At 48.7% G+C, this 22013-nt stretch overlaps 1 long non-coding RNA gene across 3 annotated transcripts; it reads left to right on the top strand.

The window, feature by feature from the left end:
• The first annotated feature begins 735 nt into the window (after positions 1–735).
• Positions 736–18682, top strand: LOC138428411 (uncharacterized). Of its 3 annotated transcripts, none has more exons than XR_011252433.1 (5): positions 796–1066; positions 7577–7644; positions 12841–12972; positions 15502–16963; positions 17441–18682. It is a non-coding gene; the product is annotated as an uncharacterized lncRNA (long non-coding RNA). The 3 variants fall into 3 exon arrangements; XR_011252435.1 differs by having other exon boundaries at positions 801–1066; positions 12841–12979; XR_011252434.1 differs by lacking the exons at positions 15502–16963; positions 17441–18682 and having other exon boundaries at positions 736–1066; positions 12841–13272.
• The last annotated feature ends 3331 nt before the right edge of the window (positions 18683–22013 follow it).

Here is a 22013-nt window from a genome sequence, read left to right as displayed (position 1 = left end):
GGGCCTGTCCCTTCCGCACGTGCCCTTCAGGAACTTACACTGTAGTGGGTAAGGTTCGAAGACCTGGCTCGTCTTCTCTGTGTTCCACCAGGCGGTGGTAACCAATCCAAACGTGCACTCTTCATCCTGTTCAAAAGGACTCATCCTCTCCAAGCTTCTTGCGGTCTCTCAATAGCCAAGCAATTCAAATAAGCTCTGTGGGAAGAGGAGCTCTCCAGTACTCACGCCCCGGTCTACAGCTCAGGTCCTCACTACAGCTCAGCAGGAGAAGAAACAAAGGGAAGAGAGGTACTCGGAGCTGGGAGCTAGCTTCTTGCAAGAGAGTAGAGCGTGTGCGCTCAGTCACGTCCAACTCTGCATGACCCCGTGGACTGGAGCCCGCCAGGCTCCTCTGTCCGTGGGATTCTCCGGGCAGGAATACGGGAGTGGGTTGCCATGCCCTCCTCCAGGGGATCTTCTCAATCCAGGGATCAAACTCTCTTCTCTTGCGTCTCCTGCACTGGCAGGTGGGTTCTTTACCACTGGGCCACCTGGGAAGCCCAAGAGGGTAGAGTGGGTCTGATTAAGTCCAGGTAGGAATCAGGTTTTACTCAATCTCATTACACAGCTGAATGCAGGCCTGGTGAACCCCTTAATGCGCAGCTATAATTGCTAACTGTTGACCTGATTTTTGCGTGAACCACACTTCTGTTTCCAAAATCAGACACATCTGATCAATGTGTAAACCTGGAGTCTGAATCAGCAAGTCCACAAGGAAAACAGCAGGGTCCTCTTTTGAGCTCTATTAATATTTTCAGATCAGTGTAAGATTTTTACCTTTTTAAGCAAAGAAAATGTATGTCCGCTCCTCAATTCATCACCAGCCTAGAGAGAGGACTTCTGACCAAGGGCTTTCTGAGTGTTAACCTCCTAAAGAGATGCCGTTTCTGCAGCTACTTTTTCTTGGTTCAGCAGCTGCTTGGTTTGCTGGATCCCTCGGCTTCTGGGAGCTGCTCTGTCCTGGAGAGATGAGTAATACCTGTGCTGACTACAGGACCCTGCTGGATCCCTAGACACACCAATGAGAGTAAGGGGGAGATGGTTTCTCCTTAAGTAGAATGTCTTTCTCTTGTTTACAGGGAAAGTGCAAAATCCATATGTATCAAAGTGTCTTATGAGCTTCACACTCGTTCCATGAGGTATATATAGGGAAAGTGCCTGTGTGCTAAATCACTTCAGTCGTGTCCGACTCCCTGCAGCCCCCCAGGTTCCTCCGTCCATGGGATTCCTCAGGCAAGACTACGGGAGTGGGCTGCCATTTCCTTTTCCAGGTAGGGAAAGTAATAGACCTGTTTCACAGATGAGGAAACGGAGGCTTGAGGACTTCTCTAAATCCGCGTTGCTGCTTGGAAGCAGAATGGGCGTCTAATCCAGTCTCTTGGTTCCTGATTCCTACCTCCTGGAGGCCTGGCAAGTTGCCCAGGTCTGCTAGGGCATCTCTTCCTAATTTCTCTCTCTTTTGGCTTTGGAGGGTTATTAACCAGTGGTACCAATAGGAGACGCTATAAAATTTCCTTCCCTAAGGTGCCAGGAATATAATCCCTTTCGTCTGTGACCAGAAGGGCATAATGATTCGAGCCTCATGTGAAGCAAGCTTGTAGGCCTGTCCTGTTCTGCACTTAATTATCTAGATTTCCGGGGAGCCATCTGAGGGCACCCACGTGTCCGACACGTTTGCATCCTCAAAGTGCCGGCAGGGCTTAGGTAGAAGGCATATAACCCTCTGAAAACCCTCAAGACCAGCAGTGCTTGTTGCTCTGAAGACAACCCCTTTTCTAGATATTAGCACCCGTCTCTGTGGTTCACCTTCTCCAGGGAGATGCTAGCTATTTTTTGGAATTTTGTTCTTGACTCAGCTCTAGCAAGGGTTTTATAGAGATGGAAAAGCGACCTCAAGCTTAGATTGCTCTGCTGACCTCTTCTCAGTCAAGCGGTGACTTCCGCAGTGTGTGGTCCACACTCTCAGTCCCCTCGATCCCTTCAGTGGCTGTGTGACCGTCAGGACAAGAGCCCGTTGCTTCTCCGGCCGGCGACGGGTCCCTCCAGGCTGGCCAGGGGCCTGAATTGTATCTGTCACTGAAAAGCGAAGGAGCTGAGTGTCAACTCGTGCGGGCCGATTGTGCTTTAGTCCTGTGAGTCTGCCTGGCTAGGGCTGCCTGCCCGGCTTGAGCTGCCCACGGGCACTCAGTCAGCGGAGAGAAGGGAGAGGGTTCACTCCATGGGACAGGGAGCCGGGGGGCCAGCATGGACCTGGCTCCTCACGGAGGGCACCTCACGAAGGGCTCCTCACTGAGCCCATCTGAAGCAAACTTCAGAGACGGACTTGATGGTCGGGGTGAAGGAGCAGGAAGGAGCCTGCAGCAGTGGGTGTCTCAGGGGGCGCGGGGAGCTGCGTCAGTCCAGCACGAAGTGCGGATTTTGCGGACCGCGTCTGTCGGGATTCCGTTAGCGGCGCACGCTTTCAGGCCCTCAGAGGTGACTCTGCAGGGCTGTTCCTCTCTGGCTCTGCCTCTGGCCCCAGACTTACACGGGTGATGAGTGACGGCGTGTGGCTCTAAGGCATGTGGCTGTGCGCAGACAGGAGTCTGAGTTTAAGATTCATCCCCCCCACTGTCTCAGACAAGTCATTTGTATTTTTCTGTTCTCCACTTCCTTTCCTGTAAGATGGAAACATCCCTTGGAGGGCTAATGCTCTCCATCGCAGCACTGCCACCCCCAAAGGACGTGTGTGCGCGCTAAGCCCCTCCTGTCCTGTCGGACTCTTGGCGACCCCCTGGACAATGGTCCTCTGGGCTCCTCTGTCCAGGGGATTCTCCAGGCAAGAACACTGGAGGGGGTGGTCACGCTCTCCTCCAGGGGATCCTCCCGACCCAGGGATTGAACCTGCATCTCTTATGCCTCCTGCATTGGCAGGCAGGTTCCTAACCGCTAGGACCGCCTGGGAAGCCCCAAATGAAATGTACTGCTGTCTTACTTCATATGTGACCCACAGCTTTGTGTTTCAACAGGCGGTTTCTTGAGTGGACTGAGCTGAAACTGTCAACTTTGTAGAACCAAAACCAGCTTTGCCAAAACATATATATATATATATATATATATATATATATTAAAATTTTTTATTTTATTATTTTCCTCCTGACTTATATTTGGAAAAAAAAAAAAAAACAATGCCAGGGCTGAGATGGCACTAAAAAAAAAAAAAAAAAAGAAACGGTCAGGAAAAATTCACTGAACTTTTCCCCTTTGCCCTCTGCTTATTTTCATGTCTTAGTGTGTTTCAAGGTACAACCAAGTTGTTAATGTTTTCTGTTTAATAAACAGAACATCTGTAACCTCTGCTCCTGAGGTTCTCAATCAGCTTGGCTATTAGCTAACAGGGAACTAGTTTCAGCTGCAAAACTCAAGGTCACTTTCACCGTGCTTTCATTTGCATTCTCCCTGTAAGTCACTGCGCTAAGGCTCTCTCTGAAAACACCCTGCCTTAAATATATCATGGCTTTCTCCCTCAGGCCCAGAACAAATAATACAGCCCACACCGTACAGAGTACCGAGCTGGATTAGCACAGTGATTCATATTTGGGGAGCTGTGTTCCTGGGGCTCAAAGAGTGCCCTTCATTTATGCCTTCAAGAATCATCCTCCGAGTGCTGCTAGAGGAGCCCCTGGGCACAGCTGGCTGCTGGATGGCCTGCTTTGGCACCCAGCCCTGAGAACCTCGGGGGTCTTAGTGTGACTGACCTGGGCTTCCTTCTGAGCTTCAGTGGGTCCTGGGCTGCACGGAGAACAGGCCGGTTCTGAAATCTTGCTGAGAGGGACATCTCGAGAGGCAAGAGAGAGCTGGGTGGGACCTCGCCGTCAGCGAAGCTCTTGCTTTTCCCAGAGAGGCTATTTTGCACAGTTACCCCTGCTTAGTCACTCACACTTGAAGGGGGATGGGCAAGCGATCCTGACTTCGAAGACATCCTCTGCCCTTTCTAGAGCTGACAGCTTCGACCCCAGGCTTCCCACGTCCCCACCCCCATCATCCCTAAGAAGGAGTTGTCCCATCGTTACCCATTCTATTCTTCTCTTCTGAAGTGGTTTTGCTGGACCGTTTATTTTTCTACTTTTCTTTTACGTGAAACTGTTTTCAGTGTTATCCTGTGGGTGCAAAGCTTCCAGGAGTTAGGGCTTCCCTGACAGTGCAGTGGATCTGCCTGCTGAAGCAGGGGGCATGTGTTCGATCCCTGGTCCGGGAAGGCCCCCCGTGTTGTGGAGCAGCTGAGCCCCAAGCCACGGCTGCTGAGCCTGCCAGAGGCCGCTGCGGAAGCTCGAGCCCCGAGAGCCTGTGTGTTGCAGCAAGAGAAGCCCCCGCAGTGAGCAGCCCACGCTCTGCAGCCAGGAGGGGTCCCGCTCACAGAACTGAGAACGCCTGCCTGCAGCAGCGAAGCCCCAGCGCACCCGAACATAAACAAATAGAATTTTAAAGAGCCAAGGAATTAGTAATAACAATTGAATCCCTTTTCTAAGGCTTCCCTGGTGGCTCAGCTGGTAAAGAATCTGCCTGCAATGCGGGAGACCTGGGTTCGATCCCTGGGTTGGGAAGATCCCCTGGAGAAAGAAAAGGCTGCCCACTCCAGTATTCTTGCCTGGAGAATTCCATGGATAGAGGAGCCTGGCGGGCTACAGTCCATGGGGTTGGAAAGAGTCAGACACAACTGAGCGACTAAGCACGGCACACAGCACCCTTTTCCAAAGGTCTTCCTTTTTCTGATTTTCCGGAGTCTTCAGGTTTTCATACGAGTTCACCTGGAGCAATTTATCAGTATCAATACCCTCACTTTTTCTTCCATGTAAGCAGGCACATTATTGGTTATTTTCCTTAAAAAGAAAAGTATGGTGGAAAACTTTAAAAAGATCTACAAGAAAGTAATATGCTGGTGACTTTGATACTTTAAGTAGGACATGTAAATGGACATGAAATAGTTAAGTCCTGAAAGAACACAAAAAAATCGCGGCTCACGGTTGCTGTGGATGGAAGGATTTAGGGTAAAGGGGAGGGTAATGTTGTGGCAATACAGCAAGTAAACGGGCTGAAGGTCATGGACGAGGCAGGAGAGAAACTTTCAATGTGGCCTAGAACCTAAACTAACTCTTCCTAACCTTGGTTTCCCCTCTGTTATCAGTGAGTTTAGGCAAAAGTGCAAGCGGCCAGTGAGAGGTTTCGGAGACTTTGATCCTCGATATGCAATCTAAAGATTGAAAGATGATCTTTTTTCTCTAATTAGATTTCCTCTAACCTTGTATCGCATGCTTGCAAGGTGAGTAGGCACGCTCCAGCCTGCTGGGTGAGGTAGCTTCCCAGAGAGACTGGGAGAGGCCACGTCCTGCCGAGGGAAGACCTCTGTGGTCCTGGTCAGCGCCAGAGTTACTGAAACAGCAGCTGCCTGTTTGTATGCGGGAGCAGCGCCTGTGGGCGAGGGCAGTGTGGGTGAGAATGGATCCATGTGTGTGGGGGGCCGAGTCTCCCTGCTGGTCATCTGAAACGATCACATATAAATCAGCTATACCTCAATACAAAATAAGAAGCTGTAAATAAATATACAGGTTAGCAGAGGCAGAGAGTGAACCACATTAGGAGCATTTTTTTTCCCTGAGACGCTGATGTTGATGTAAGTAGCCCTGAGAGCAATTTCAGTCGCCCAGGTGGACAGGAGCATTCGGGCGTGTTTAGCTGCGTCAGTCGTGTCCAACTCTTTGCAGCCCTGTGGACTGCAGCCCACCAGGCTCTTCTGTCCATGGGAGTCTCCTGGCAAGAATACTGGAGTGGGTTGCTGTTTCCTTCTCCAGGGGATCTTCCCAACCCCAGATCAAAGCCACGTCTCTTACACCTCCAGCATTGGCAGGCAGGGTCTTTACCGCTGGCACCAGCTGGGAAGCCCCAGGTACATCTACAGTGAAAAGGACAATCTGTTGTCAACCCATGCGTTTCGTAGTAGGGCACTGTAGGGGCGAAATCACGGTATGACTGAAGCCCTAGGTAACACATGGGCCTAGGCATTTATGTGAGCTATTTCGTCTTGGGGAGGAGGTGCCCAAGTTGCCAAGGGTTCTTCATATTCTCCTCTTTTCTCTTCCGTTTGGTCTAAAGACCATCATTTGCTAAAGAATTCTATGCTCGGGACCTTGAGGGTATTTTGTGCACCCGGTTCACTTGGAGGAGATGGATGTCTCAGAGGGTCACGTCTGCCCCTCAAGATCGTGCAGTTAACTAGCAGCACAAAGATACTCCTGCCGCTCTTTAAAAATTTTTTTGCTTATTTTGTTAATATTTGGTTGCACCGGGGACTAGCTGCAACACGAGGGGTCCGCGCTGTGTCATGCGGGATCTTTGGCTGGGGCACGCGGGCTTAGTTGGTCCGAGGCATGTGGGATCTTAGCTCCCCGACCAGAGACCTAATTCTCGGCTCCTGTGCTGGAAGGCGGACTCTCCACCCCTGGGCCACCAGGGCAGTCCCCTCCTCCGCTCTTATGCCCAGCGGCGCGCTCTGTACCAAGAGTAACACCTGTTGACGCAACTTTGCTTTCCTTTCGCACTTGCTGCAGTCCACAAGCTGCAAAGTGGAGACAGAGCAGAACCGTTCTCTTGCGTGAACCATTTCTTCCTTTTGGGGAGCGGGAGAGAGCCTGGAGCAAGTGATGAAGGGGCCTCTCCCCCGTGGGGTGACTGGAGGGGTCCCCGAATTACCATGGGTGTGAGATTCCTAGGGCTGCCCTAGCAAGTTACCACAAAGCTGGTGGCCTGAAACGGCAGGAGTCTAGTCCAGGAAGCCAGAAGTCTGCAACCAAAGCCTCTGGAAGCTCTGGGGAAAGTGCCCCCTGCCTCTGCCCAGGTTCTGGTGCTCGCACGCAGCCCCTGGGCCCGCTGGTTTGTGGCTGCATCCCTCCAGGCTCTGCTTTCTCGCTGTCTCTGTGGGGACTCTGCTGTCCCTTATAGCAACGCCATCATTGAAAGCAGGGCCCACTCAAATCCAGGATGGTTTTAAGTCAACCCCTACCTTGAATGCATCTGCAAAGACCCTGCTTCTTTCCTAGAAGTGTGTTTGTTTTACCTGCAGGACCATTGCTGTGCACTGCTGTGCTGGACTCTGCCACGCATCAAACCCGAGTCACCGCAGCTGCGCGCATGTCCCCTCCTTCCCACCTCCCACCCCCTCCCTCCGCTCGAGGCTGTCACGGAGCACCAGGCTGAGCTCCCTGGGTCCCCCAGCAGCTTCCCATTCGCTGTCTATAATATCTTACACATGGTATTGCATGTATTTCAATGTACTCTCTCAGTTCTCATCACCTTCTCCTACCCCTGCTGTGTCCGTAAGTCTGTTCTCTATGAACAAAAACTCTGTTACTGAACAAGGTTGCTATCTGAGGTTTTGGGTGGACCTGAATTTTGGAGGGACACTATTCAATTCACTAGATCATTTATTTTAAAATAACAGCTAATAGCTAGATACTAAATTGTAAGTTTTATATAAAAACGAGATCATTTTTTTCTGTTTAAGAAGCCCTGTGATGGTCCATTGCAAAGCTGAAATTCTGAAGTCAAAACTCCGAAGCAAAAATCTAGAAGGTAATATTAAGCACTCAATAAAGTTTTAAGAGAATAATATATTTTTAGTGTGGTTTTCTGTGCCCAGCATTGCAGTCAGTGATTTACTTGGACTATTTCACTGAACCCTTTTAAAATCCCTGGAAAGCCTGTGCCACCGTGCTCCACACCCTCTGTGGTTATGTCCACCTGGGCAATCCCATGAATCGCAGCTCGCCAGGCCTCCCTGTCCATCACCATCTCCCAGAGTTTGCTCAAACTCATGTCCATTGAGTCGGTGATGCCATCCAACCAGCTCATCCTCTGTCATCCCCTTCTTCTCCTGTTTCCCAATCTTTCCCAGCATCAGGATCTTTTCCAAGGAGTCAGCTCTTCGCATCAGGGGGCCAAAGTATAGGTGAGGGAACTGAGGTTCAGGAAGCCTGAGCGCTGGCCCGTCTTCCACCGCCGAGCTCTTGGCCTCTGTGTTGGCTGCAGGACTCCTCATGTCTGTGTCTCCCTGTAACCTGTAGTGAAGTGAATCTGTGACCACTGGATGTTGAAAATGATCAGCCGTAGGGGTTCCAGATCCGATGGGGCTGACGACTTGTGGTGGGGATACTGACGGGGTGGGCACACTGAGGGAAGGGCTGGTCTTTGATGCAGACCACTTAAGTTCAAATCCCCGCTCAACAACTTGCTGATAAGAGCTCTGTGTGTCAGTTTCTTCTCTGTTGCAGCAAGTTACTGAAACTTAGTGTCTCAAACAACACTAGTTTATGATATTTTAGTTCCGGAGTTCTGGCAGATTGCGGAACAAAATGGCAAAACTGGGGAAACAGAAGGCTTTACAGCTCTCCTGAGGCCGTTCTCCTCTTGAGCCTGAAAGCATTCCGAAGCTTTTCTGAAAAGTTCAGTGAAGCATTTAAGCTGAGAGAGACCCCTTTCTGGACGTCCCCCAAAGGTTGGGAACAATTGAATGCAGGAAAAATCAATGGATGCCATGAGGCCTTCAAGTACTGCCCCAGACCTGAAGCTTTAGCTCTTGGAATATTGGAAGCCTGCTAGCACAGAGTCCCTCCCTTCTGTAGCTGGAGCAGAGATAGATTCTGAGTGCATGGCTACATTGAGCCAGACAGCCTGCAGCACAGCACTGACTGGATAGTTTGTTTAGACACAGACACTGACTCGGAACCGAGAGGATCTTCGCCCATGCCCCCTGCCACCACCGCCATCATCGCCGTGAGCTCCCTTTTCCTGTAAGTGGCCTGCGTGGCGTGATTTACGCAGAGAAGCGTCAGCCCCCCATTCTCACCCGTCTCCCCAGCCCCTCACTACGGGCTCCTTCGGGTTAAGTCTCCCAGCCTCCAGAGCAGCCTTGCTCAACTACAAATGCCCCTGACAGAGTAACACTATTGGGCTACAGGAGACTTAAAAGAGCACTTCTTTCAATGTCATCATTTAGCTGAGGAGGAGGCTGAAGGACTCTGAGGATTTAGATCACGGGAGGCAGTCACGTCTAAGACCACCGGGCGCTTCTGACTGTAATTGCAAATTCAAGGGCTTCCAGTCACCCTCAGATTTCATCATCTGCTACAAAGACTCACAGAACTCACTGAAAGCTATTATTCTCACTGTTACAGCTGACAATGGAGAAAGGATGCAGATAGGATACAATAGTCAAAGGAAGAGGCTCAGGGCAGAGCCCAGGAGGGTTACAGAGGCAGAGTGTCTGCTGTTCTTTTCCCGCAGAGCTGACACTGCAGTCTCTGGGTACCAACGGGGGATGACACACATGGCGGGTCCCTCCCCAACCAGAGACGCTCGTCCGAGTCTTGGGGTTTGGATGGTTTGGGGGAGCCATTACCCAGGTATGAGTGATAGACAGCCCACGTGGTGGGCTGTTTCTTATCTCCAGATCCTTCCAGGCGTGACCCAGAGCCCCCACCCTAAGTGACATCAATGGTCTTTCTGGGATGGCCAGTCATCACTTTAAACAAAAACACTGCTATTAGGGATTATGTCCTAGAAGCCAAGGCTGAAGTCCAGAGCTCTTTAAGCAAGGTTAAATTCTATCTTACATTATCCTGAGAAGTTAAATGACTCAATCCAAGTCATATGGCTTAGCCAAAATATTTAAATTGCTACAACTCAGTAATTCTTCATAGCCTTTAATGATCAGTGCAGAAGCAGTCTCGCATAGTGGTTAAGAGTTGGGGTTCTGGGGACTTCCCGGGTGGTCCAGTGGTTAAGAATCTGCCCGCCAGTGCAGGGGAAGAGCGTTCCACCCCTGGTCAGAATGACTCCACACGCTGCAGAGCAAGTCAGCCCGTGTACCTCCACTACTGCAGGCCACGCTCTGCAGCATGGAAGCCAGCAGAGTGAGAAGCCTGTGCCCCAGGATGAGAGAGCAGCCCCTACTCGCAGCAACTAGAGAAAGCCCTCGGGCAGCAGTGAAGACCCAGCACAGTCAAAATAACAAGTGAATAAAATAAATATATGAAAGAGTCTGGATCAGGGGTTGGAGTACAGGGCCGGGGCATAGCCATGCGTTTACAACTGTGTGACCTTGGGCAAGTTCCCACCCTCTTGGTCCCTCAGTCCCTTATTTATAAAATGGGGATGGTAATAAACCTAACATAGAATCAACACGCGCAAAAACTTAGACCAGTATGTAGCACATGTTAAATCCTCGATTGCTTTAGTTTTAAATATTATCAAGCAGCAAAAACATGCAAATAATCAGAAAGTAAAATGTATACATAATCTTATTGTCTTTCCACCTAATTGATACCTGTCTGAGAATCTGTATTTCCAAACCTTTTCTACTCCTAAACAAGAAACAAATTATATTACACATAGTCTACAATTTCATTTTTACCTAAGATTTTCATCAACCATTGTTTTTTTTTTTTAATCTGAAGTCAATGAGAATTTTGGAAATTACATAATTCTTGAATGAATGTGGAAAAGCTAAACAACACAACGACCGCATTTCTGGTTGTACAAGCATTTAATTTAACACGTGAGCAGATGAAAGCCACTTGGCCTAGAGAGGCTGAAACAGTTTCGTGATTTGTGTAAAGTCACAGTAACAAGTGTTTGTCCCCCCAACAGTCCCGCTCCGCGTCTCTGATTCTTTCATCACGCAGGAGAAGAGTATTTGCAGGAAATGCTTTCTGTACATTGAGAAGGGAAAATAACCTTGTGGAAATGTCTGCCCACCTCCGTGGCAAATTTCCAGTTTTCCGGTTGTGCAGTTGCAAAATATTGTCTTTAGCTGTTACGACTAGAACTGAAAAGAGGTATGTTAAAAAAAAAAAACAACAACAGAAAGAGACAATGTTCAGTTAAGGGAAAATGTGATTAAGGCCCTACCATGTGGTGGGCGCTGGGCTGGTCCACTGGAGGGAAACCAAGGCAAAGAAGGCTTCGCGCTGGTGGCCGGGTCACCCAGCCTGGCAGGACGCGAGTGCACAGGCCGGACAAACGGCCTGCTAAGGAGGTGCTCGGACCCAGGCTGTGGGGCTGTGACAGGGGAGCCTTCATTCTGACTGGGCCACGTGAAAGTGAAGACAGCTGGGTTCTGCCTTTAAAGATTTCTGGGGGCGCCCTGGCTGGGGAGGGCACCCGCTCCGTTAGGATGGGAGCATGTCGCCAGAGGCGTCTCCGAGATGGGCTATTTCAAGAAAGCTGAACCAAGGCTGGTGAGACATGCCGCCCCCCGTGGAGAGCCACCCAGCATAGGCGCTTTCCTTCTCACCCATCAGAGAGACGTCAACGTGTGCCTTTTGTGAGCAGGCCGGTGGAAGCATCCTGAAACACTGTCCTCCGACAAAAATGACTCTTTCCTCGCCTTCCATTTTCGATAGAGAGCAGATTGATTAAACGATGATATCAGGCATTCACAGAAGTACTTCTTACCTTTCACAGACAGTTAGGGGCATCGGCATGAGCAACCGTGTGGGAAAGATCGGGTGGGCGACGTAACACCCAGAGAGGACAGGGGGGCCCGGGTCGCGGCTGACCTGCAGCCCTCCAGTTGTTCTCTGTACTTCATCTCACGAGCCCCCGGCCTTCTGGCTTTCTTCTTTCCTTTTTCCATTTTTTAACGGGCGAGAGTCCAAATCTCACAGTGCATTGGCACCGTTTACATTTTAAGAGGCTTAAACTTTTAATTTTCCTTCCACTTCATTGGAACATTTTAGAAAGTCGCACTGCTTTTTACTGCATCAAATTCTGAACGTATCCTCCCACTTTGATCCTCACCCCTGCAGAGCCTGGGCAAGGCTGGACTTTGAGGGAATCAGTAAAGGTAACGGGAAGTACCACAGGTAGAGAATGTTCCAGTGAAAATGGGTCAAAGACTCCCGCCTTGTGACACCTCGTGACACGAAGATGGCGGAGGGTGGGTTTGGATTATTGGATTCCAACAGCCCAGATGCTCAGAGTCTACCTGTCACGGCCTCTGCAGCTGAAGACACCGTCAACCTTCTGTCCCCTAAAGCATCATCAAAGGCCTGCCTCCCCCCTTGTCTGGGACAGCTGAATAATTACATTCAACTGCAGTCACTGTGTTCCACGACATTGATGCAATCTGTCCGTGGATTGCCATCTGAATGTCGTCCTCGTTAGATTTCAGGAAGAACAGTTAATGGCTCCATTCAAATTTCCTGCCTTATTTTGGTTTCCCCCTTAAGCAACTGCTTAATTGGCTTGCTTCCCCTGAGACCAAACATTTTCCTGTGGTGGGAGCAGAGAAAATTAATAGCTTCTGGAATATGGAACAATTGGGCCAGGATGTTGGAAAGCAATCTCCCTTTTCTAAGGTTCTTCTTGGAAGAGAATCTTTGTTATCACATTAGTGGATCTGAGACTTGCCTCCTAAACATTGCCTGATGTTACCACTGTTGCGGTCCAAGCCCGCCGTTCAAAGAGGTGAAAAGCAAACGAGTGACAAAGTCACCCTTAACAAAAGTGAGATCTACGGTGCTAGGCCAGCACGCAGAAGCTCAAGCAAAAATGGCCTATTGTTCCTGAGAGAGCCCAGGAAACACACGTAGCAACACCACCTCGCTGCATCACAATAGCCATTTCCTTCTCCCTGTCATCAAATCACCTGCTCTTTTGAGTTTACAAATAGGAAGAATCTGCACAAAAAGGATTTTTACCTGTGAATTGTGATGACATTCCTCCACTTTTTAAAAAATAACATTTTTTTTCTTTCTTCTTTTTTAGCCATACCCTGGAGTATGCTGGGTCTTAGTTCCCCAACCAGGGATCAAACCTGCTCGCCCTGCATCGGAAAAATGGAATTTTAACCACGGGATCACCACTGAAGTCCCAACACTCCTCCTTTAAATCTCTATTGTGAGTGGTATGTGTGCTAAGTCACGTCAGTCATGTCCACTCTTTGCGACCCCCGTGGAGGTAGCCCACCAGTCTCCTCTGTCCGTGGGGTTCTCCAGGCAAGAACACTGGAGTGGGTTGCCATGCCCTCCTCCAGGGGATCTTCCCGACCCAGGGTTCAAACCCGGACCTCTTCTGTCTCCTGCGTCGGCAGGCGGGCTCTTCACCACCAGCGCCCCTGGGGAGCCCTGTGAGCAGGACACCAGTTAGTCTGCAGAGTTTCTGTTTTAAATAAAACACTGAGCTTTGCACTTTGCTGCACCTGTTGACAACTTGTTAGAATACTGTCTCCTCTCCCAGGAGAATCATTGTCTTGGTGGTTAAGGCTCAGAGCTGTTCATCCCTGCCTCTCCTTTTCTCCTTTTCAAATCAACCGTGCGCATTAATTTGTTCAAATGTTCAGCGTGTATTTGCTGACTTCCTCTGTGCCATATGAGAACCTGAGAAAGTCCAGGGTGACTGATAAGAGGAAGCGGGGCCCCGCGGCCACGCGAGGACTCTAGAGTTTCCATAACTGAGCAGTTAAACCCTTGTGCGCAGTGAGATGCGGTCAGGTTGAAAAGGCTCCAGCATGTGAATCGACCTCAGGAAAAGGGGTTGCTGCAAACACGGAGTGACCGAGCAGGGAGGGGGAGGGATCCAAGTTCTGTCTTGATGGGAGAATTGATGGGACCTGCTGATGGACTGGATGGGAATCTCAAGGAGGGAAGTAGTGAAATGGCTCGTTCTTCCTCTGATTTATGCCCTGATGGCTGCCTTAATTTCACTTTAGTTGGCCTTTCTCCTCTGGCTGTGTAGCTTGCCTCACTCCAGGCAGAAATGAGCTGAGCTAGTTCTTTCCCTCGGGGACCTTGACTGGGAGAGGCAGGTCAACTCCACAGGAGCTTTCTTTGGCAGAATAATTACCTGAAGATTATTTTTTCCTTTAATTCAAGATCTTATAAAAACAATAAAATAATTTGGAAGCGGCTGGAGCCACACTCCATAACAGTGATTAGTTACGGGTTTTATATTATGCTTCATGAACTCTTAGAAATATAAAATGAGTTTGGTTATAAATAGCAATTCCTCTTCATGAAAGAATTGGCTTGAACTCTTTATTAGTATCAACAAGCAAAGGATTCTGGCTTGGAATTTGTTTCTCCTCCAGGCCTGGAGATATTTTTGTCTGTTTGGTTGGAGGCACCATATTGTCTTGCCCCAGGACATCTGGGCAGGAATATTCATTTCCTGGTTTTTTGGCCTTGTAGGAATGATTCTTTTTTCTTTGCTTGGGCAAAGAATGTCAAGTGCACTTTGAATAATGGGTGTTTGTCAACTGACCTTCACAGGAGGCTTTGTTTCTCTTCAAAATTCTTTTGAGATTTCATTGTAATTATTTCATTAGTAACTAATCACAATTAATAACAAATATAATAGGTACTACGTAGCAAATGCCAGGAAACTGTTTATGGGGACTCAACTTCTTTCATCCAAAGTCATGAGGTTGCTTAGTAGTGGAGACCGTCTGAACCCAGACGGAGCTGGTTTCAAAGCCCTAACTCTTTTTGCGATATAGTTGAATTACAATGTTGTGTTGATTACTACTGTATAGCAAAGTGACTCACACATATGTATACACTCTTTTTCCTATTATTTTCCGCTGGTTTATTACAGGTTATTGACTAGGTGCCTGTGCTATACATTAGACCCTTGTTGTTTATCCATGCTGTTTACACCAGTTTGCATCTCTTATCCCAAATCCCGCTCCTGCGCTTGCCCGCCTCCCTGCCCCCGGCAACCACCAGTCTGTGCTCTAAACCCCTTATTTTGTTTCTGTTTCATAGGCAGGTTCATTTCGTCCTATTTGAGACTCCACATATAAGTGATGTTGGTATTTGTCTTTCTAATTCACTTCACTTAGTGTGAAAGTTGCTAGTTGCATCCATGTTGCTGCAAAATGGCATTACTTGGTTCTTTTTTTTTTAATAAAACCCGAGCTCTTGGCTGTTGCCTCGGGGTGGGGGCTGAGGGAGGCTCCCGGTAACCTGAGTCCTCTGGGCTGAGGTTTCCCGCGGCGGCCAGTCTCCTCCGTGATCTGTGATCGCCATGAGCTTTGCCAAGTCGGGGGGCGTTTTAAACCACCTAAAGAGGAAGCAGTGACTTCCTCCTTGGCACCCAGTTGAATTTAATCTCTTCCAGGTCTGACATCCTGTGTATTACTACACATCCTCTTTGATTTTTTTTTCCCGTTTGTAGTCTTCCTCAGTTATATCAAAAAAGAAATCCTTTTCTTCCTCACTTTGTCTTAATCATTCCCTCTCCAAGCAGAAATGGATAATTGAGTGATCATAACTGATAAGAGTCAAAGAAAATAATAGTGATAATAAAAAGTTAGAGTCGGTGAAGCAGTTTTATAAAAAAAAATGAGTCTGTTCTAGGCTTGGTTCTGCCGTATTACTGATTGTTTCCAAAAACACAATTTTGTTTGTTGTGTTTTATATTTTTTAGCTGCACCTCTCAGAATGTGGGATCTTAGTTTCCCAACCAGGAACAGACTTGAGCCTCCTGCATCGGAAGCATGGAGTCTTAACCCCCGGACCACCAGGGAAGTCTCTCTCATTCCTAATTATGGACATTATCTTAGATAAACCAGTAATTGCTTCTTCATTTCAGAGCACAGTGGCTGGTACAAAGTAGGTACTTAATCTGTGATAATTGATTATCTTAATTAATCTATCTTAATGTAAGTAAAAAGAGGTTAAGCGTTCATTTACTCAACAAACCTGTATTGAATACATATATCCCCTCCTTTTCTCATTTTATTTATTTTTTTAAATTGGAGGATAATTGCTTTACAATGTGTTGGTTTCTGTATATATATAGCTGTTTCACTTTGCTGTACAGTAGAAAATAACACATTATAAAGCAACTGTACTCCAATAAAATTCTTTTTAAATTTTTTTTTAAATGAAAAATACGTATTGAAGGCCCTCTATGTGCCCAGCACCATGTCAGGGACTGGGATGCGAAGATATGCTGAGATTTAGAACATCCAGGATCATCTAAACTTGGGTTCAAATCTTGCTCTGCCCCACTCTAATTGTGAATCTAGGCAAATTACTTTATCTCTCTGAGCTTCAGATTTTTCATGCAATACTTAGGGCTGATCAGAGAACTGTCAGGAAGATTGAACGAGGCGTACACGCAGCCCTTAGCGCAGTCCTGGCACATGCTTCCTGGGATGAATAATGGGCTTCCCAGGTGGCTCAAGCGTAAAGAGCCTGCCTGCTAATGCAGGGGCCACAAGAGATGCTGGTTTGATCCCTGGGTCAGGAAGATCCCCTGGAGTAGAAAATGGCAACCCTCTTTAGTATTCTTGCCTGGGAAATCCCATGGTCGGAGGAGCCTGGAGGGCTGCAGTCGTGAGGTGGCAGAGTTGGACACAACTGAGCGACTAACACCCACACACATATTCACATACATACACGTCTGTGCAAGGGACATAGTGATTTTTAATGTTGGAGAGAAGGGTGAATATATATAAAATTATATTTACCAAACTAAACGATACATCTCCTATACAACCCGGACCGTGGTCTATCTCAGTAGCAGTTTTGCTGCCGCAGACAAGAGCAGCGATTTCAGATGGAGGCAGGAGGGGCCGTGGGCCTTGTCGGATGGTACCTGGAGATGAAAACTTCAGTTTGTCAGCCGGGAATCAGCAAACTTGGACCAAGGCCCTCAGTGTCCCGTGATGCTCCCATGGCGTGTGAATCGGCTTTAAAGAAGGACAGGTTTTCAGGTCTGATGTAAATTTACTCAGCACTGCAACCCCGCCGTAACTGGATTTTCCGCGTGAAGGTGGCCGTGGCCCGGTGGGTGCAGGCGGGGAAGCCGGCCGGCCAGCGCTGACACGGTCCTTGCGGCAGCCTGGCCGTTTGGAGGGAGCACCTCCTGGACCTGGGCTGAGGTTTGTGTGGGGCCCGGGGGGCGGGCGGCGTGTCTGAAGGACAGTGCGCGTGAGTCCTGAGTGCTGGGCGTCGGGTGAGTGGGTGGCTTGACCCCCGCGAGCTGGACGTCCGACAGCAGGCAGGGCAGGCGGGAGCAGGCGGAGCGGGCCCCAAGTGCAGCCAGGCGGGCGCCCGCAGGGACGGCGGGTGGGCGCAGCCCCTGCCCTCCGGCTGAGGCTCAGGGCACAGCGGGTCTGCTTTCCCATCCCTCCAAATTTCGGGTCTCTGTGGCTGCAGCACAGAACCTGTCAGGACCACTTAAAAGACCCAAATATCTCTATTTAAGGGCTTCCCAAACTGGAGGTGGAGCCGGACCTGGAGGTAAGGGTCACGGGCCACTTTGCTGGGAGAAAGAGAGGGTTTCAGAGGCTGGGAAATAGCAGGATTCCTTCTAGAATCTGCAGTTTCTACTCTGATCTCATCTTCCTATTTTCTAGTTGTTTTCAATTAGTACGGCTGCTGCTGCTGCTGCTGCTGAGTCGTGTCAGTCGTGTCTGACTCTGTGCGACCCCATAGATGGCAGCCCACCAGGCTCCCCTGTCCCTGGGATTCTCCAGGCAAGAACACTGGAGTGGGTTGCCGTTTCCTTCTCCAATGCATGAAAGTGAAAAGTGAAAGTGAAGTCGCTCAGTCGTGTCCGACTCTTCGAGACCCCATGGACTGCAGCCTACCAGGCTCCTCCGTCCATGGGATTTTCCAGGCAAGAGTACTGGAGTGGGATCCCATTGCCTTCTCCCTTCAATTAGTACTAGTACTCCATATTGCTCTGCTTAGTAAAAACCCGGAAATCCAGTACACGCTATTAAAACTGCTCCCTGTATCCACTAACCAAAATGATCCGAAATGTCCCGGGCAGCCCCGAGCCTCAGCTCAACTTGGTTTTATGGCTTCCGTGTATTGAAAACATTATACACAGAAGACATAAAACCAACTCAGTTTTTAAAAATAATTTTTATGTGTCCTTTCCTATAAATTGACAATTGAAGACAAGCCTTTATCCATTTTCCACTTGTGGGTTTGGAAAGCAGTTCCTGTTTCAGGGAGTCTAAGAAAGAGTGTTGTTGTGATGGCAAAGTCCTCACATGGGTTTTTGTAATGGAAACTGGATTCCAAATTAAAACAGCCACACTGGAAGTTCCTTCCAGGCAAGATCTGTTTGGAATACACCGTCTCACGATACACGGAATCTTTGGTGAAATGGTGTTCAAGCAATGTCAAATGCCTCCCCCGAGACTGGAGCCACTGAGCCTTGGAGGTACTTTATCCTTGAAACCAAAATAGGGCCACCTTGCCCAAGGCAGGGCCACTGGCCTTAGATGGTTGGCTTTTCCAGCTGAAATCCCTCCCTTCCTTTGAGCAGGACTTCCCTGGTGGCTCAGGTGGTAAAAGAATCTGCCTGCTGTGCAGGAGACCAAGGTTGGATCCCTAGGTTGAGAAGATCCCCTGGAGAAGGGAATGGCTAAATGCCAAGAGCGCAGGGTAGCTCTGAGTCCTGGGTGAGCCCAGCCTGTCCTGTCTCGTGGACACGCAGGACCTCCCCCTCTACCTCCATCTGCCCGTTCACTCCAGTGTCCCTCCTCAGTGAATGCGTCTGCTTTCCAACTTCTCCCCTGAACCAGTTTTAACGTCTGGCTCCTTCTTTTTGAGTGGAATAAAATCTTCGGCTTGGATTCATTTTATGTGCCATGAGTCACGATTTTACCTTTTTTTAAGAAAATGTATCTTCTAACATCGGCTTCTTCTCACTCGCCTCCTTCTTATCCTTCACTGTCTTCCCTCTGTCCTCTTTCCAGATGTCTCTCAGGTGTGTCTCTTCCCCTGAGACCCTCGCGGGCATTTTTCACGGTGATCACTGGAACCGCCTCCTAGTTGACACTTGTCTTCAACCTTGGGTCCTCCCCCGCCAACCCTCACTCAGGGCTTCCCTGGGGCTCAGACAGTAAATAGTCTCCTTCAGTGCAGGAGACCTAGGTTCAGTCCCTGGGGTGGGAAGATCCCTGGAGAAGGAAATGGCAACCCAATCCAGTGTTCTCGCCTGGAGAATCCCATGGACGGAGGAGCCTGGCGGGCCACAGTCTATAGCATCGCAAAGAGTCAGACCCGACTGGGAGGCTAACACATATACGCACACACAGTCCTCCTTACGTGGTGCTCTACACACTATAGCTCCTTAAACTAAAATCCCAGTCCGTTTATCCGTTTATCCATTTTCTGTTTAAAACTCCTCAGAGGCTTTGCATCACCCGGTCATGTTACAAAAGCCGGGTCTTTGAGACACAATGTGAGTGCTGTGCTTCACGTGGGGTCTCAGTCCCCCGACCCGGGATCACACCCGAGCCCACCGTGTCTTCTCTTGTGCTCTCTCTTTCATCTGCCTCTCTTCCCCACCTTTTTTCACTAGGTGAGCTCCTAGCTGCCCATGAGGTCTCAGCTTAGACATAACGGGAGGAAAAAGCCATTTTTCTCCACCCTCCTAGGTTCCATGTCTAGGGCCTGGGAATCAAACTGAAAAAAGATTAGAGAAAAACAATTTTAATTCTGTACCTTGCGTGAAGCTTCATAGGGGAAATGGGGCTCAGGGAGGTGGTCGGGTGATTAGGGGTTATAAACCACGTTAAGCTAAACAAAGGAGCAGGGGTTTGGGGCTTCTGGGCTGGGGAGCCACGTAGGGGGAGAGGAAATTCGGGGTGAGAAAGGGTCTTCTTGTTATGTGCTAAGAGTTGTTTCCTGAGTAGCCCTCTTCCTGGTACAGACATCTTTCCAAATGGAAATTTACATGAGAAATGTGAACTTCCTTTTCAAAAGGGGAAATTTATACCTTATTTTTAGGCAGCTGCGGAAGGTAAAGAGCTTTTCCTGCATCTGCTGGTTCTCAGTTGCCTTTAGCTCAAAATAATCCAAATGCCAAAAGGGCGTATTTTGGGGTAATGTGTTTTGACGTCATTTCCTATGGAAAGACTTGTCCATTGTGAGTCTCGCTCTTTCTCTGCAGTAGAATATAGGACATGGGGCCTGGGCCCTGAGGGTGGTCTAGGAAGGCAGTGGTAACTTTTTTCCTACGAGGATTTTGCAATAGTTTTAAGCTGTCGAGTTTTACAGCATCCAGAGACCATCCTCCGCCACCTCTTCTTTTAAACTGAGAGGTTAGTCTACACCCTTGGAGCCCACAGCTGGTATTGTAGCTCGGCTCTGAAAGTGTAACCAGCATGACCTGAGTCCTAGAGTGAGTCTTGCTGCTCAAAACGTGGCCTCTGACAGCAACAGCACTGGCACTCCTTGGAGCTTATTAGAAATGCAGAAGTCCAGGCCTCACCCCGGCCTTCTGACTCATTTTAACAAGATGCCCGGCTGATTCAGATCCACATTAAAATGTAAGGATCCCCTTTTACTAACCTAGTGACCTTGGACAAATGACTTTTAGCCACACAGATACTTCAGCTTAGAAGTGGGGTTTCTACTTTATTTGGACCTTAAAGGGCTGTTGGGAAGAGGAAAAGAGTCACAAACACGTAGAGCTTAGAATCACAGCATTTATAAGACCTTGTAAATGTTAGCTTTTGATAATATGACACCAGACCACAGAGTAAGACGAGTCACTGGGATGTCCGACACCCGTGTGAAGGGCCGGCTCAGAGACTGGTGCTTTCTTGGGAGCCGAAGCTTGCAAATCCAGTTTGGAGATTTATTTCAAGGAGTTGATTTTATTAATGTTTGACTCTCTCACTTAGGAAAGATTCTTCTATTTGTGGTCATATTCAAAGAGGGGCTTGAAGACTAGTGTCAGGAGGAGTTAAAAGACAAACGCAGGTCATCTGGCCTTTTTGAGAATTGCTCTATGTATAAATACACAATCTGGTGCTTTTTTGTCTTGATTGCTGTCTGTGAATTTCTCGTGGTGTCACACGACTCCCTTTGCCTGCCTTCCCTCCGTTTTTCCTCTCTCTTGCTTCTCCGACTCCTCTATTGCCCTCCAGTCACCTTACCAGATAGCCCTTCATCCCACTGTGTCTTTCCTTGTAGACTGAGTTTTTCCTTGTCAACTGATTTAAAAGCCTTCAGATTGGGATGGGCGGGTGGCCACTGGCTGCAGCACCAGTGAAGACAAGCCAGACCAGACTTGGGTGGCAGTTCCTGTGTCCTTAAGTTTTTGCTTTCGCCAAACTCCCTTGTAGTTGGCTTTGAGAGTAGACACAAGCTGACCTTGAATCAGGATAAAGCCACGTTAACCTCTGCAGCTGCATGCGGTGGGAGAAGGCGAAGCCCTATAAAAATCAGCAAATGGCCACTGGACTTCCTGTGATGTCTGCCACTGAGCTAGATCTGGGGATACAGAGGGGAAGGTCCCAGATCATGACTTTGAAGAGCTTGCCCCATGATCTGTGACTTAACGTGATGATCAAAAGACAAGTTACTTTATGCAAAGTTCTGTACCATAAAATGGGGCTTCCCAGGTGGCGCAATGGTAAAGAATCCGCCTGCCAGTGAAGGAGAGGCAGGTTCGATCCCTGGGTCTGAAATATCCCCTCGAGGAGGAATGGCAACCCATTCCAGTATTCTTGAAGAAGCCCATGGAGAGAGGAGCCCGGCGGGCTACAGTTCAAGGGGTCGCAGAGTCGGACACGACTGAGCATCTGAACACACACACGCACACCGCAGAATAGGACAGGAAAGCTGACGGCCTCACCACTTACTCCGCTGGGGTGTGTCGTCTGGCCACTGAACTTCCACCTGTTTGTCTCTTGTCTGTCTTTATAATTTTTGCATGAATAGAATTATTACACATGTGTAGCTTATTCTTCAACTTGATCCTCTCCCTTAGTGAGTCACAGGCGTTTTCCAGGTTAGTATTCAGAACAGCGCTCCATTCTGTTTAATGAGCACATGGTGGTGTGAAATAGATGCGCCAGAATTTAATTGGTTGCTCTTCTTGTACACATAATGATACACATATGCAAGCATTATCGCAGAATAAGTTTCTAGACTGGCTTTATTGGGTTACTGGGTATGCAT

This window comes from Ovis canadensis, chromosome 23 (assembly GCF_042477335.2).
Source record: "Ovis canadensis isolate MfBH-ARS-UI-01 breed Bighorn chromosome 23, ARS-UI_OviCan_v2, whole genome shotgun sequence".
NCBI lineage: Eukaryota > Metazoa > Chordata > Mammalia > Artiodactyla > Bovidae > Ovis > Ovis canadensis.
The sequence above is the reverse complement of the archived record's forward strand: the minus strand, read 5'-3'. Positions and strand labels throughout refer to the sequence as shown.